We start from the raw sequence: 15526 nt of genomic DNA, 5'->3' as shown, positions 1-15526 counted from the left end.
AAACAGAGAAATATACAAATATGCGAGCCTGTGGAGAAAATTTTAACTAAAGTATATGGTAAAAAATTTATAAAAAAACTTGATGTTGTGGAGAAGGGGAAAGAAAAAATTAATGTGGATGATATGGAATAAGAAAGAGACATCGTCATAATAATGGAAGGCAATTCTGAAGAAGAAGTAGAGAAGGATGCAGCTAGGATTGCCCAACTTAATAAAATGAGGAAACAAACCATTGCTGTAAGTTTGTATTTGTATATAAAATAATCTTTTTTTTGATTTAATTCATTAATTAAATGTGTTTTATGTTTATGTGTATAGTTTGTGAAGAAGCAATTTAAGACTTCGAAGAATAAAAACAAGACGAAGATATGCCCTACTTGTTAAAACAATTGGAGAATCTAAAGTATGTTAAATACATAGTTGATTTAATTAAGTGAAAAGTCAAGATAATTATATGGTTCTTTAATTTAGATAATTATATGATTTTCTAATTTAATTTTGTGATTTATAGTCATTGATTTACTTTGCAGGTTTATAAGTGAATTAGTTTAGGAGGAACCACTCTTTGGTTTAAATGTGCATTCCTTCTTATTTGGTGTGAATGGAGAGATTTTTACAAAAGGGAAGGTAATTAACACGTATTGTAAAATTCTATTTAGGGGGGCATCCTCATCTGGTAGACCATACAGTAAGTCTATATATTGTTTAACTTTCTTCACAATAAGGAATCTAAATGATTTGAGAATATATAATATTTGAATAAATTTTATTCTTTGGTTAAATATGCATGACTTTGCATATTTGTAGTCATCAATAAAATCCTCAAGCAAGTTTGGCTTGCAACAAGTGATAAAGATAGATATAAAAGACGAAGAGTTTAGGTATATTATTATACCTTTGTGTAGTGATAATGCACACTTCCACTTATTGATGGTGGACACCAAATTAATAACGTTCAATAATTATAATTTTCTAGCAAGTGGAAGTAAATCCAAATGTGAATTTGAAGCAGCGGTGATTCGCCAATATTCATGTGTATATTAGTAATGTAGTATAAATGCTAGTGGATTTAAATTTTAATTTCCTGTTCAATCTTACACGTATCATATTTAAAACAGTATAGTCATGAGCACCTTGCTGCTATTGATCCAAATTTTGAAAGGCATCATCTCTTCGACCAATGGGTGTCTCTCACAATAGAATGCCCACAACAAGAAGCTAGGTAAGTCAATATCAAATAGTGTGAATAGAAAATACTAATATAAAATATCGAATATTAAATTACTAATGTTATTTACAACGCTGACTGTGGCTTCTTTGTGATGCAATACATTTGATGTCTTCTATATGATTTGAAGATGGACTTCAAACAAGGAGACATGAAAAAAATTAGAATTGATCTAATTGTATCAATTTTAAGGGACATGTTCCATAAAATATCGGATTAACTATCCAGTGTTGTAAGCAAAATAGGGTAGGGTATGTAAAGGTACAATTATGTAGTGTTATTAGTTTTATATTTTTATATGTAGTATTTATTGTCTAATACAGTTGTATGTATGATATGAGAAGTGCATACTAAATTGTCATAAGAATAACAATATTATTGCGTAGTGAAATAAAAATTACAATATCTTAATTGCCATTGTGGTACTAATTAGTGAAAAGAGATATAACTTATACTTCACACCATAGCTCTCTTCTAAAAACTAAAAACTTGGTAACGGTTGGAATTTTTCATAAATCCAAATAGGCTAGGTCCAACACTATGTTTCAAGTCTACAAGGTCTGCTTGGAAATATAAATTAGGCTTATAATTTGGGAACTCCAAAGAAACTAAGTTATGAGTTAAAAAAATGGTTGTTGATTCTGTCTGAGAAGCTGTACAAAATGGAAAGCTGGGGAGAGAACTCACTGTTGATGGGAGATAATACCTGCAGAATACCTGATCCGAGAAATCCAAAGCGGATCTGAAAGAATACAACCATCGAACACCCTTCTGGCATAGAGATCCAAAGACTGAAGGAAGAATCCGATGAGAGATACCAAGATCGGGAGCTCCGGCGAATTCCGGCGCACCAGAGACAAGCCAACACTATCGTCAGTGACCTTAGACCGGGGTGGGAATCCCTGGCTAGACCCTCCGACGCTCAAGTCAGTGATCTCTCTTAGTGTGGAAGAAGAAAGAAGGAAAAAATGAACAGTAATTGGAATTAGGGTTTTTTGCAAGGTGGGTTATGAGCGTGAGCCTCCACTTGGGCATACCTGGCCAATGGAGAGGATTCCCCTTTTTATACCACTTCATATAACCTCCGTCGTCATGAAGTGGATCCTGGTTTGTTAGAGTTTGTTATAAGATGATGTCAGCTGTGTACTTGTGGAAAATAGCTTTTAAGGAATCTTTTTTGTACCCCAAATGTACCTTCTTTGTCGTCTAGTACCTGCAGAAAAGTCTAGAAGCATTCTTCCCACCAAATTAGTCAACCTGTCATATAATCACATAAGTTATTTAAGAATATTCTTGAAACAATTGTTCTCGTCCTGTCTTATATCGAGTTACATTTATCGCTCATATTTGCTTACCTTGTCTGTGTAACGCCCGCCCCTCTGCTAAGGGCGGGGTTACTTACTTGAAACATATATGCATATTAATCTATTTCTAAAGCAGCGGAAGTATTTATTAATATATTCTTTTATGATTCTAAATTATTTTTCTTATTTTTTTACACCAATAACAAATTATCTAACTATTTATAATCATATGAGCATGTTAGCATAACTTGAATTTTAAAAAGTCATGATATTAATTTCCAACATAAGCATGAATAAGTATTATGTAAGCATGAAAAACATTAACATAAGATAGGCATAGTTCATATCAAGCATAAATTAACATAAGCAAATCTTTTTCCTTAGCCGAGCCACTGCCACACACATCTCTTGCCCTTCCTACTACTTCCTTAGTTTATCCATCCTTTACCTTTATCTGCGGTACAAGGAAAGTAACTATAAGCGCACAGGCTTAGTAAGATCCTTTCCTACTCACAAAAACCATGTATCATAGCATAATCACATAAGCACATAACATGGAGACATAACATCTAAAGCATCATATCATGTAAAAGAGCATCATAACATATCATATCATTCTACAAACAAATCATCATGTCATATCATATCATAAAAGAGCATCATGTCATATCATATCATATCGTAAAAGAGCATCATGTCATATCATATCATATCATAATGAGCATCATGTCATATCATATCATATCATAAAAGAACATCATGTCATATCATATCATATCATATCATAATGAGCATCATGTCATATCATATCATATCATAAAAGTATATGTAAGATGTCTTTCAAAAATATGCGTCATGTCATGTGCAAGATGTCTTTAAAACAATATCATATAATACTTAAATATAATCTCAACATGAGGGCCCGACTATGTACCACATAACATAAATGCGCGTAATCCTAAGGACGGGGTAGCTAATCCCGAACCTACTAGGGAACTAGGTCCGTACTACGTTCGTTGACCTAGAGGCGAACTAAGGAGCCCATCCCTTGGACACTAAGGTCCGGTACAAGCCACATAAAAAGTAAAGTAGCATGCCATATTTACTTATCATATCATGAAGAGTGCTCTTAGTCCCAACTAATAGGGAAGCAACTCTTAGGCCTTGTCATATCATAAAGAGTGCTCTTAGTCCCAACTAATAGGGAAGCATCTCCTAGGCCTTTACTTATCATATCATAAAGTATGCATACTTGAGCATATAGCTCATCATAAGAGTCATTATCATGCATGATTCATAAGCATACATAAATGAGCATATGACATATCATAGGGAAAACATAATCATGCATGGAAAGACTTTAACTAGCATCTCCTAATTCATATCATAGCATGTGAGACACATAGTAAATCATAATTAGGTTTCTAACCCTAATTCCATGGAGTGGCCGAAACATGCAAGGTATTGTCCTAGGTTACAAGTAGCATAAAAGCATTTGAACCCTAAATCAACTTCATAGCACTTATCACAAGGAACATCATGAGTATAGTTAGTTTAGGTTCTAAGCTTCCTAGGTCCTTTAATCTTGTTATGGCCGAAACTTGTCAAGCATAAATCTAGGTTACAAACAACATGAAAGCATGTGAACTCTAAACCAACTTCATAACACTTATCATAAGAAACATCATGAACATGATTAGTTTAGGTTCTAAGCTTCCTAGGTCCTTTAATCTTGTTATGGCTGAAACTTACCAAGCATAATTCTAGGTTACAAACAACATAAAAACATGTGAACCCTAAACCAATTTCCTATCATATATCATAAGGAACATTATGAGCATGTTTAGTTTAGGTTTTAGGCTTCCTAGGTCCTTTAATAATGTGATGGCCGAAACTTGTCAAGCATGAATCTAGGTTACAAACAACATAAAAACATGTGAACCCTAAACCAACTTCATATCATATATCATAAGGAACATTATGAGCATGTTTAGTTTAGGTTCTAGGCTTCCTAGGTCCTTTAATCATGTGATGACCGAAACTTGTCAAGCATGAATCTAGGTTACAAACAACATAAAAACATGTGAACCCTAAACCAACTTCATATCATATATCATAAGGAACATTATGAGCATGTTTAGCTTAGGTTCTAGGCTTCCTAGGTCCTTTAATCATGTGATGGCCGAAACTTGTCAAACCTAACCCTAGGTTACAAGTAACATAAAAGCATATGAACCCTAAACCAATTTCATAATACTTATCATAAAGAACATCATGAGCATGTTTAGTTTAGGTTCTAAGCTTCCTAGGTCTTTAATTCCTATTATGGCCGAATGTTTAGGGAGCATGAAACTAAGTCTAAGCAATATACAAGCATAAGAATATCAAGCTAACTTCATATCATATCATAAGAAAAACCATGAGTATGTTAGATTTGTTTTTTAAGCTTTCTTAGACCCTTAATCTCATCATGGCCGAAACCCTAAAGTGGGATGCATCTAGGTTCCAAGCAACATGCAAGCATGAAACACTAAGAAATCTTCATACCATATCATAAGAAGGTCATGAGCATGATAGATTAAATTTTAAATTCTCCTAGGCCTTCATTTATATCATGGCCGAAACCTACTAGGCATAGATCTAGGCTACAAGCAACATAAAAAACATTAGAATTCTAAACATAACTCATAACCTAAATTACATATCATAAGGGACATCATATGCATGTTTAGTTAGGTCTTAAGCTTTTCTAGGTCTTCTTTTCATGCCTTGGCCGAAAGTTTAAAGAACATGAATCTAAGTTCTAAGCAACGTACAAACATAAGAACACTAAACTAATCACCTATCATAGGGTACATATATCATAAGAGACATAGTGAGCATGTTTAGTTTAGGTCTTAAGCTTTTCTAGGTCTTCTTTTCATGCCTTGGCCGAAAGTTTAAAGAAGCAACCCTAGGTTTTTAAGCAATCTAAACTCATGGAAAAACACATGAACAACTTGTACCACAGGTGAGGGGATACTTACATCCTCTTGCTTGGTTTTTTCTTAAAAATAAGGTACCCTTGTGAAGAGGAAGAAGAAAGCTTCTCCTTCTAGTTCTCCTCTTTGCTTCTCTTGCTTGTAAGGAGTAGATCTTGAGGACTTCTTCTTGTGAATTAGTTTTCTTATGGAGAAAACCTTAGCTTGGATTCGGAAATGGAAGAGGGAAGAGCTCTAGGTCTCGGTGGAGGAGGAAGAAGGAGAAAGAAGGAGGAGGAAGAAGGAGGAGGAAGAAGTAGCCAAACTTTCTTTCCCTTCTCTTCTCTCATTCCTATTTATTCTCAATGAGGATGAAAAATGTCCCAATTCATCCCCTTGATTCCTCTATTCCCTCACCCTCATTCATTCCCACGAAAATAGAAAGAGGAAAGGAGAAAAAGACAACTTGTCTTTTGCTTGCTTCTTCTCTTAACCAAGAGGAAGAGGAGGAAAGCTATCTGACTTTCTCTTGCTCCTTTACTTAATCATACTCTTACTTTTAACTACAATTTCCATTCTTTACTATTCATATATCATTCATGACTCTAGTGGTTATCCTACACCAATTTAGCTTTATCTATTATGCGGGGTTCATGGTTCAAGCCTTAACTTCTCTTTCTTTTTATTTCTTTTTGGTTCTATTTCCATTTCCCTTTTATTCTAAAAGAGAACACCCATATGTATAGCTTAAATATTTCGTGGGCGTTACAGTCTGCACTATGTTGTGGATAACCCGATATTTTACTATGATTTATATTGGACAGGATTGAGCCTAAGTTATGTCCAGGCTGGTTATCATTATTGTTCAACGTAGGTCCTAATCGTCCATTAATAAACTATAAATTCCATAAAGCCTGGTATCTTTTCAGTCCCAGGCGATTATATACACCCAACTAATACTAGTCTATGTTCAGGTATGCTAAATCAAATAGTCTTGACTTATCTATCTGACCATACTTATTCCCGACCGATATTAGCCTACCTATTTAAGGTATTATCCTGGGTGAGATTACTCTATCTTTCTCAAGATATATCTCGACCGATATTACTTTGTCCTTCTCAAGGTACATCCTGACCGATATTACTCTGTCCTTCTCAAGGTACATCCTAACCGATATTACTCTGTCCTTCTCAAGGTACATCCCGACCGAGATTACTCTATCTTTCTTAAGGTATATCTCGACCGATATTACTATCTCCGTCTCAAGGTACATCCCGACCGATATTACTCTGTTCTTCTCAAGGTACATCCCGACCGATATTACTCTATCCTTCTTAGGGTATATCTCGACCGATATTACTCTGTCCTTCTCAAGGTACATCCCGACCGATATTAATCTGTCCTTCTCAAGGTACATCCCGACCGAGATTACTCTATCCTTCTTAAGGTACATCTCAACCGATATTACTCTGTCCTTCTCAAGGTACATCCCGCCCGATATTACTTTATCCTTCTCACTTCTGCTATTTCCTTTCTCTCCACCGGGGACCTACTAAACCTAACCCATATCACTAGCCTTCCCTCCAAGTCTAGTCGAAGGAGGTGTAGCTGACTGACTAGACCTAAGCCTATTTTTGTCTCTCTGCCTATCTTTAGTCACGTCCTTGCTACTGCTGTCACAGTAGTCTCGTGATCCATTCTCTAGTAGTCTTTGTGGCTTCTAGTATAGCGATCCCGTGAACCCAAGTACAGTGATCCTGTGAGTCTCTTAATCTCTTTAAATAGGGCTGTGATCTCCCCTTCCTTCTTTGCTTGCCTCAGTTCTTTTCCATCTTGTTCGCTTCCCCTTACCGAGAGTATGGCTCTAAACCCCCCTTTTTGGGGGCAGTTCTTGTTGGGCCAGGCGAAATCTATAGATGAAGCTACCCAAATTTTGGGGTCTAGTTAACTCTTTGGCCTGAGAGCTGGAGGTATTTCTGTTGATCACCCAATTTCCAGTATGGTTGGGAACCATCTCAAAGAGCAAAGTTTGTCAGGATTCAGAGCGTAAGACCCCAGAGTGGAATGGCTTGATGGCCCGATGTGCTATTAGTGATCAATTAATGTCGCCATCGTAGCCTAGGTTGCTTCGGTCTCTGGCTAAGGTGGATGTTCTGGAAGCAGAGTTCCAAAGTCTCAGGCAGAAGGTGGATTGCTCCGTGACCTGTCTGAGGGGGCTTGAACAAGTTCGCACCTCCTTTGTTCATGAGACCACTCTGCTTCATAGTTTCCTTCGTACCGGGTAAAATATTCCCACTTCTTCAACCCGGGCAAGCTTCCTTCGTGCCAGGCAAAATATTCCCACTTCTATGCCTTGGTCAAATTTATCTTTAGTGGGGTTGAAGTTTTCTAGGGAGTCTGAGAGCTCATGTTTATAACTTTTGTTGACCTTCCAAGGTTTAATGTTTTGAGAGGAAAATGTAACACTATATGAATAATCGTGTTCTTCATATGAACCCGATCGGTTTCTTGTATAAGACTGGCTGATTTTCTTGGGTTTTTCTGGTTAACAACAGTAAATGGGACTCCTTGTCTGTTCAAAACATACCACTGTAATGCTTATTCTTTTTGTAATGCTCGATTAATATTTCCCTTTCTTGGGCAAGCCAAAAGACTTCTAACCTAAATCGTGTCGTCGCTAGTAACCTCTTTTTTAGGTTTAATCTATAGAGATGGTGTCAGACTTTATTTTATTTTATTATTTCTCCTTCCATCTTTCTTTATTGCACACAGTAAACCGCGCCTCTCTTTCCAGAATTTCCTCGATTATGATTGGACTTTCAACGGTAAGAGAATTTTGGAGGCATACAACAAGGTTTCACCAACCTCTACATGATTCGATTTGTCGCGTCCATCATAAATGCCCATTTATGGTCACATGACGCGTGTCTTTTCTTCTTTTCTCCATGACTCTAGAGTCTGCACGTTTCTAAGATCAACGGTGCTTGTTGAAAAAAAAATATTTTAATCTGACGGTCACTACACGTTCTTCCAACCCTAAACCCTTCATCTTCTTGTCAACCTTGTCTCTTCTTTCTTGCTTCAGCGTTTCTTCTTTTGCTGCTATCTTTGATCAATCCCCGTGTTCACAGTCTTCTAGTGATCTTCTCTTTTTAACTCTCAGTAAGTAACTTGTTGTTCCGTTAACCCTTACCTCTGTCTATGGCTGAAGAAACTATTTCTTCTTGGTATACTCAAATTTCATCTTCCTTCGACAAGGATGCTCAGCTTGCTATTCATACGCAATATGAAATCCCTGAGGCATACGACATCATAATCCCTGAACCAGATGAGCATCCTCACCATCCTCCTGTCAATTGTGTGACTTTCTTTAGGGATCAGTTGATAGGGGGTTTAAGGTTTCCTATTCCTCATTTTCTAATCGATGTAAGCCAATACTTCGGCATTCCCCTTCAATAATTTGTGCCTAATGCCTTTCGTTATTTGTGTGGCCTATACATGTTGTTTCATACACTTAACATTCCTCCTACTCCTCAAAATGTTTTCATGTTTTCCTATCCAAAGGTAGCAGAACCAGGTGTTTTCCTTTTCCAATCTCAGACTAAGATGGTCCTTTTTGATGATATGCCTTCTTCTCTAAAAGCCTGGAAATCTCGCTTCTTCTTCATAAAGTTTCCGGGCCCTGTTCCTTGGCCTCACATTTAGAAATCTTCTTTACCTCCTTTACCCGATGTCAAAGAGTTTCATCTTCACCCCTCTTTTCCCCTTTTTTGTGAAAAGTTGCTATGTCGTCGTCTTTCTATCACTAAATGATTACGAAATGATCTTCTGTATCTGTTTGGCTTGAGCCGGATTAAACATAAGATACACGACTCCTTAGGTAAAATTCTGTTTCTTCTTCTATCAATTTTTACTAACTAAAACATTTTCTTCCTTTTGTGTAGTGGCTGGTTTTTATGCTGCGCTGATTGATGAAGAATTACGCCTGGAAGAGGCCAAGCTGCAGGCTAAAGAGCAAGAGCTTCTTGCCGCACTCAATCAACCTTCCTCAACTGAGGTCTCGATTCCTTCGGTGGAAGCCTCCAACTCAGGTGGTTCCTGAGGCTCTCGAGGGCCTTCCTGCAGAAACTCCTGCCGTCCCTTTGCTGGTTGTTTATTCATCAGTGGCTGTTGCTTCTTCAGCAGCCACTTCCCTTTCTATTATTGAGCTTACATCCCCTGTAATCTCGAAAAAATCTCTGGCTAAAGCTGCTCCCCGCAAACGCCCCAGGCGCAAGCTCACCAGAGTTCCTCCTCCAAAAAGGAGACTCATTCTTCCTACCGACGAATTACTTTCAACGGGTTTTGCTTATGCTGACCTTCCTCCTACTGATCCTACTTTGGCTGACCTCTATCCCTCTCTTGTTTTCTCTTCCTCGCCTTCTTCCAGTACTACTGCTTCTGGTGGCACTTCTTTTACCTTTCCCTTATCTCTCCCAGAGTCTGATTCTTTACCTTCTTCCTTTTCTTCTTACTTGATTTTTGCTCCCCCTTCTATCCCAACCTCTTCATTTTCTACTAGTTCTTCCACCATTCCTGTCCTCCCGGTATTACTGGGAGGTTCTTTTGCCACTGCTTGGGAGGAAATTTGCCCTCTCTTCGGAGAGCCTACCCCTCCTGAAATAATTGATCAATTCTCTCATGAGGAAACTAAGGTATGTTTACTTTTACTTATTCGCTATTTATCCTTGACTATTGTGTGACCCCTTATTATATTCTTAGCGATGGATGACCAATATGGGCCTGGCTCGACTAATGCATAACTTATATTCTGAGAACGAGAAGCTGAAGCAACAAGTTACTGAGCTGTCTTCTGCCACACTCTCAGATGAATCCAAAAAATAGTATGAAGCCCAACTTGAGAGCCTTCAGACTCAATTTAAATCGGCTACAGATCTCAACTCTGAACTATCTTCCAAATTAGAGAAGCAGATTGCTGAGACTGACAAGTTGAAGTCTGACTATGAGTCTACATTAGCTGATAAACTAAAGGCTTTACATCTGAAAGATGGTGAAATAACTTCTCTAAACACCTCCTTGAATATAGTTAAAACAGAGGCCTCCACCAAAGATGTTGAGCTGAAGTCTTCCCAAATAGCTTTGGTCGAGTACAAAGCTAGTGAAGACGGTCACTTTAAGGAGCGGGCCACCATCTTGATCAACTCTACTGAATTCAACAGGCCGATCGTAAAGTCTATTTTGGCCGCCTATACCGCTGGAGCTGAAGGAGCAGTAAAGCAGTTGCGAGAAGAAGACTTCTTGTCTCGTGATCCTCCTCCTAACTTCTTGAACCGACGCAAGCTCCTTGATGACAGGCCCGCTAATGTGTTTCCTCAGTTGTCCCTAGAGTAATATTTTTGCTTGAATCAGGGTCATTGTGTAAAGTTAAATTTCTCCTTCTACCACTAAATTCGCTCATTTTCATTCATGGTGGTTGTTTATTTTATCCAAGCATGTCTAGTGTCGCCCGGCTTGCTACTATAAAGCCCTAATCAATATATTATAACATCGTCTATCTCGACCGGTCTATTATAACCGGTCGATTTATACTTATGTTTACAAATATCGTCTGGTACTTTATATTTAACCAAGTCCCGTCCGATATAGTATGGTACATTATAATATTACCAATGTCGCTCGGTTTATTATAACTGGTTGATTTATATTTATATAGGCAAATATCGTCCGGTGTTTCCTACTCAGCTGGATTTCGTCCGATCTACTATGATACATCAATCTCAGTCGGTCTTATTATAACCGCAAATATCGTTCGACTCTTCATACTTAACTAAATCTTGTCCAATCTATTATGACCGTCTGGATTTGTTGTTTAATCAAATATATGATCTTAAACTATCCTATCAACCTCATACCCGACCGATTTTCTTCATACTTCTTTGATTCTTTAAGAATCAAGCGTATAGATAGAGAAAAACTGGTCACGTTTTCCGAGGATGATTACTAAACTTGCCTTCCTTTCCTTAGGATTCGACCTTATTTTTGAATTTGGTCCCCTTCTTCGATGACCTCACCTCTTTATGGCAGTTATGATTTCGTATGTCCTTCTTTATTGAGTTTACACCTTTTTCCTACCCTCCTTTATACCTAAGTTCTGCACAAATTATCATTAGCCTTTGGATTTCCCCTTTTTCCGATTCTTCTTCTATTTTTATTTAAGGGTTTTTGGTCTAAAGCACAGAGGAAGGCAAGGGTTTAAGATGTTCTTTTCTGCTTCCTGACTATTCCTCCTCCTTTCCCTGTTCGCCTTCCTTCCGCTATTCAGCCCTGGCCACTCCTTCCCCCGTGTGGTTCCTTTCGTGCGCTTCTAGCCTTACCGAGCCAGAGGAGGTGAAGTTAAAAGTGAACTATGGTTTTCCTCCTTATATAGTTCGTCCTACTTCTCAGAATGGTCCACATCTTCCTCCTCTAGGAAGTGTATCTATCTTTTGGGATCAGGCTTTATAAGGTTTCCGATTCCCTCTTCACCCCTTTTTCACTGATGTTAGTATTTACTTTGAGATTCCTCTCAATCAGTTTACTCCTAAGTCTTTTTCTATCCTTGTGGGTTTTATTGGGGTATCTAAATTGCTAGATTTTCCTCTGTCTCCTTGCCTTTTTCACTACTTCTTCATTCCCCATCAAGTAGACACTGGTATCTTTAAATTTCAATCTCACCCTAAGGTTATTCTGTTTAGTGGGATTCCTCCTCAGGAGGAATGATGTCACAAATTTTTCTTTATGCGTCTTCCTTCTTCCCCTCCTTTTCCTACCAACTGGATATATGACCTTCCTCCAGTTCCTAGCGCTGATGGCCTCCTTACTGATCCCTTGGTTTCTTCTACCTTACCCAAGTTAAAAGGGGCTAAATTTTTCTTATCGGCCTTGATTGTGGAAGGTTTAATGATTCCCTTTGAAATAAGCTCCATCGAAACCCCCTTGGAGGTCTCTTTTGGTATGTTCAAACATTCTCTACTATGTTTATTAACTATTTGCTAATTATTTTCTATAATGACGCCTAATTTTTATACTTCAGCTGATACTCTCCTACCTGCTCTCATGTACAAAAACCCAACTATGACCAAGTCCTTTTTGAATAAACTTAGAGGGAAATTGCTACAAGCCCGCCGAGCCCATCCTACTACTTCTACGTTGGATTTATTATCTAAGGAAGAACAAGCAGCGGAAGCTGTTGCTTCCATGGAAGAGGAAGAGGAACAACCTTTTGTGGCCATAGTCAAGAAGCCCAAGCTTATTGAGGAAGTTCCTTTTCTCGACACTTTTGGTACCTTTGTGTAGACCCCCATTGTTCCTTCACCTATTTCTTTTGAGAGAGGTAAGGCACCTATGCTCCCACCCACATTATTTCCAATCTTTCTCTTAGAATGATGAGACCGACTCTACTTATTCCTGCCTCTTCTGTTGTTGTTTCAACTACTTCTGCCTCTCAGATGGCTACTACTACTTCTGCCTCCTCTCAACCTCTTTCCTTGGACCTACCTTCTCTGACTTCTGGATCTCGAGCTAAAAGAACACCTTGCTGGAGATCTTCTCCGAATCCAGCGCCCTCGGCTATCCGTGCTTCAACAATTGAATCGACTTTCCTTGCTTTACCACCTTCCATCCCCTCTAGTTCTTCCTCTGTTGCTCTTATTTCTACTATTTCCTCTCCTTCTCTTCCTTCTTCTTCTTCCCAGCCTCATTCACCTTCAGTCCCCATGCCTTTATTCAGACAAGCTGTGGGGCTGCTCTCTCAACTAGGACAAGCCTTCGATCCTCCTGATTGCGGTTTCCTACAGCTACAAGGCCCCTTGGCTAAATCCTAGCTACACAGTCAAGGTCAGTTAAGGGGCACCAGTCTTTCAAACCGTGTGGACAGTCATAGTCGTCAAGCTATAGCCGTAAGTGTTTTTCATTATATATTGTTAGCTTCTTATTATTTCCGCTAATCACATTATTATTTTAGTTCCTCACCTCAAATCTTCACCTAGACCAGCTACACATTTCTCTAGAGCGGGAAAATAGTAAGTTAAAAGCTCAAGTAGAGGCATTAAAAGCCAATCTTCCTCCTTCTCACACTGAGCCTTCTCAACTACGAGAAAAGCTAGCTCTGCAGACTCAACAAATAGAGGGTCTGAAGAAGGAACTGCAACATCAGTAGCAACTATTGGCAAACAAAGAGCTTGAAAGGAAAACCTTGGAATTACGAGTGGACCGATTACATTCCAGCCTCCAGGTGGAAATTGCTTTGAAAGACAAAGCCCTTTCAGATATTTCCCATAAAAACATTGTCTTAGAGAAAGTGTAGAGGCTTCACAATGTCTTTCTTTCTGATCAGGCTCAAGAATCAGCATCAAGAGATTTTGCTCTTCTACAAGAGCAAGAACAAAGAAAGGCTCAGGATGATGAGATATCCTTACTTCAAAAGAAGATAGAGCAGCTTAAATTAGAAAGAAACACCTTCAAAGACCAAGCTGCTAAACTACAAACTGAATTTCAAAGTTATAAGGAGCATGAGGAGGATCGCTGGGAGGACAGGCGCTTAGCCTATTTGAGGTCTTCGAGGTTTAACAATGAATATGTTCGCTGTATGATAGGGACCTTGAATCATTCCGTGACAGGGGTTATTCGACAATTGAGGGAAGGTGATTATCTATCTATAGAACCCCCCCCCCCCCCCCCCATTCTATTCATAAACCGTCGTAGACTTTTCCAGGAATTGCCCGAAAACTTGACAAGCCATTTTGAGTAAGCATGATTGTATATTTAAAAAGAATTGTAATTAAGTACTTGCACTTTATAAAAATTTATACTTCCTTGCTTTGCTAGCCTTTGTTAGCCTGACATTGCTTCCTATGAGGGACGATAATAAGTGCTATCTTTGTTACTGCTTCCTTTGAAGTGACTATGAGAGCTAAGAATAAGAATTATCCCTTTTGTGATATCTTCAAGGAGCATATAGTTTTGAAGAATGAGGCCTCCCATAAACTCCTTGAACTTTAGTCAGGCATGACCGCATATAAAGAATTCCAAAGACCTCAGTGCTTCCAAGGGATATGTAATCTCGAGCAATTTTATATGAAAAACTCCTTAGGATTTATGTAATCTTGGTTGAGCGTACAGTCCCGAGCGATTTTAAATAGAGAACTTTATATGGTTGTGACTTTTGATGGAGAATGTAATTTTGAAGGATTATATATATTGATCCTGTCTGAGAAGCTGACCGCGACGGAGATCTGGAAGAAAAAGACCCACCGTACTGATGAAGAATAATGCCGGTAGAACCTCGACCCGAGAAACCCAAAGCGGATCGGAAGAAAACCAGAATCACCGAAGGAAGTCTGATGAGTAGAAAGAAATCCCCGTTCAGATAGGAGAAAGTCGAACTCCCAAGCTCCCGAGGCTTCCTGCGCACAAGAGACCAACCAACACTATCGTCAGTGACCTAAGACCGGGGTGGGAATCCCTGGCTAGGCCCTCCGACGCTCAAGTTAGTGATCTCTCTTCGTGTGGAAGAAGGAAGAAGATGAACAGTAGCTAGGAAATTAGGGTTGTGAAAGTACACGATGATGTGAACCTCCCAGCCAACGGAGAGGATTCCCCCTTTTATACCACTTCATATAACCTCCGTAGTCATGAAGTGGACCCCGGTTTGTTAGAGTTCGTTATGACATCAGCTGCGTACTTGGGGAAGATAATTTTTAAGGAATCTTTTTTGTACCCCAGATATACCTTTTTTGTCGTTTAGCGCCTGCAAGACAAGCTGAAAGAATATTTCCCGCCAAAATATATATTATCTATCATAAATTATTCTATTCGCTGTATTCATGTATGATTCTTCTTCATGTGACTTCTGTTTGTATCTTTGTTGTGTTAAAAAATAATATTTTATTCAACATGTTTCTAAGGTATTCATTGAAGGAACTATGTGGGTTCTTTGCTAGAAAGAACCCTCTTGACCGATATTGGTCTATCTTTACTCTGGAGTATGTATCGG

Source organism: Zingiber officinale, chromosome 3A (genome assembly GCF_018446385.1).
Source record: "Zingiber officinale cultivar Zhangliang chromosome 3A, Zo_v1.1, whole genome shotgun sequence".
In the NCBI taxonomy this organism is placed as follows: domain Eukaryota; kingdom Viridiplantae; phylum Streptophyta; class Magnoliopsida; order Zingiberales; family Zingiberaceae; genus Zingiber; species Zingiber officinale.
The sequence above is the reverse complement of the archived record's forward strand: the minus strand, read 5'-3'. Positions refer to the sequence as shown.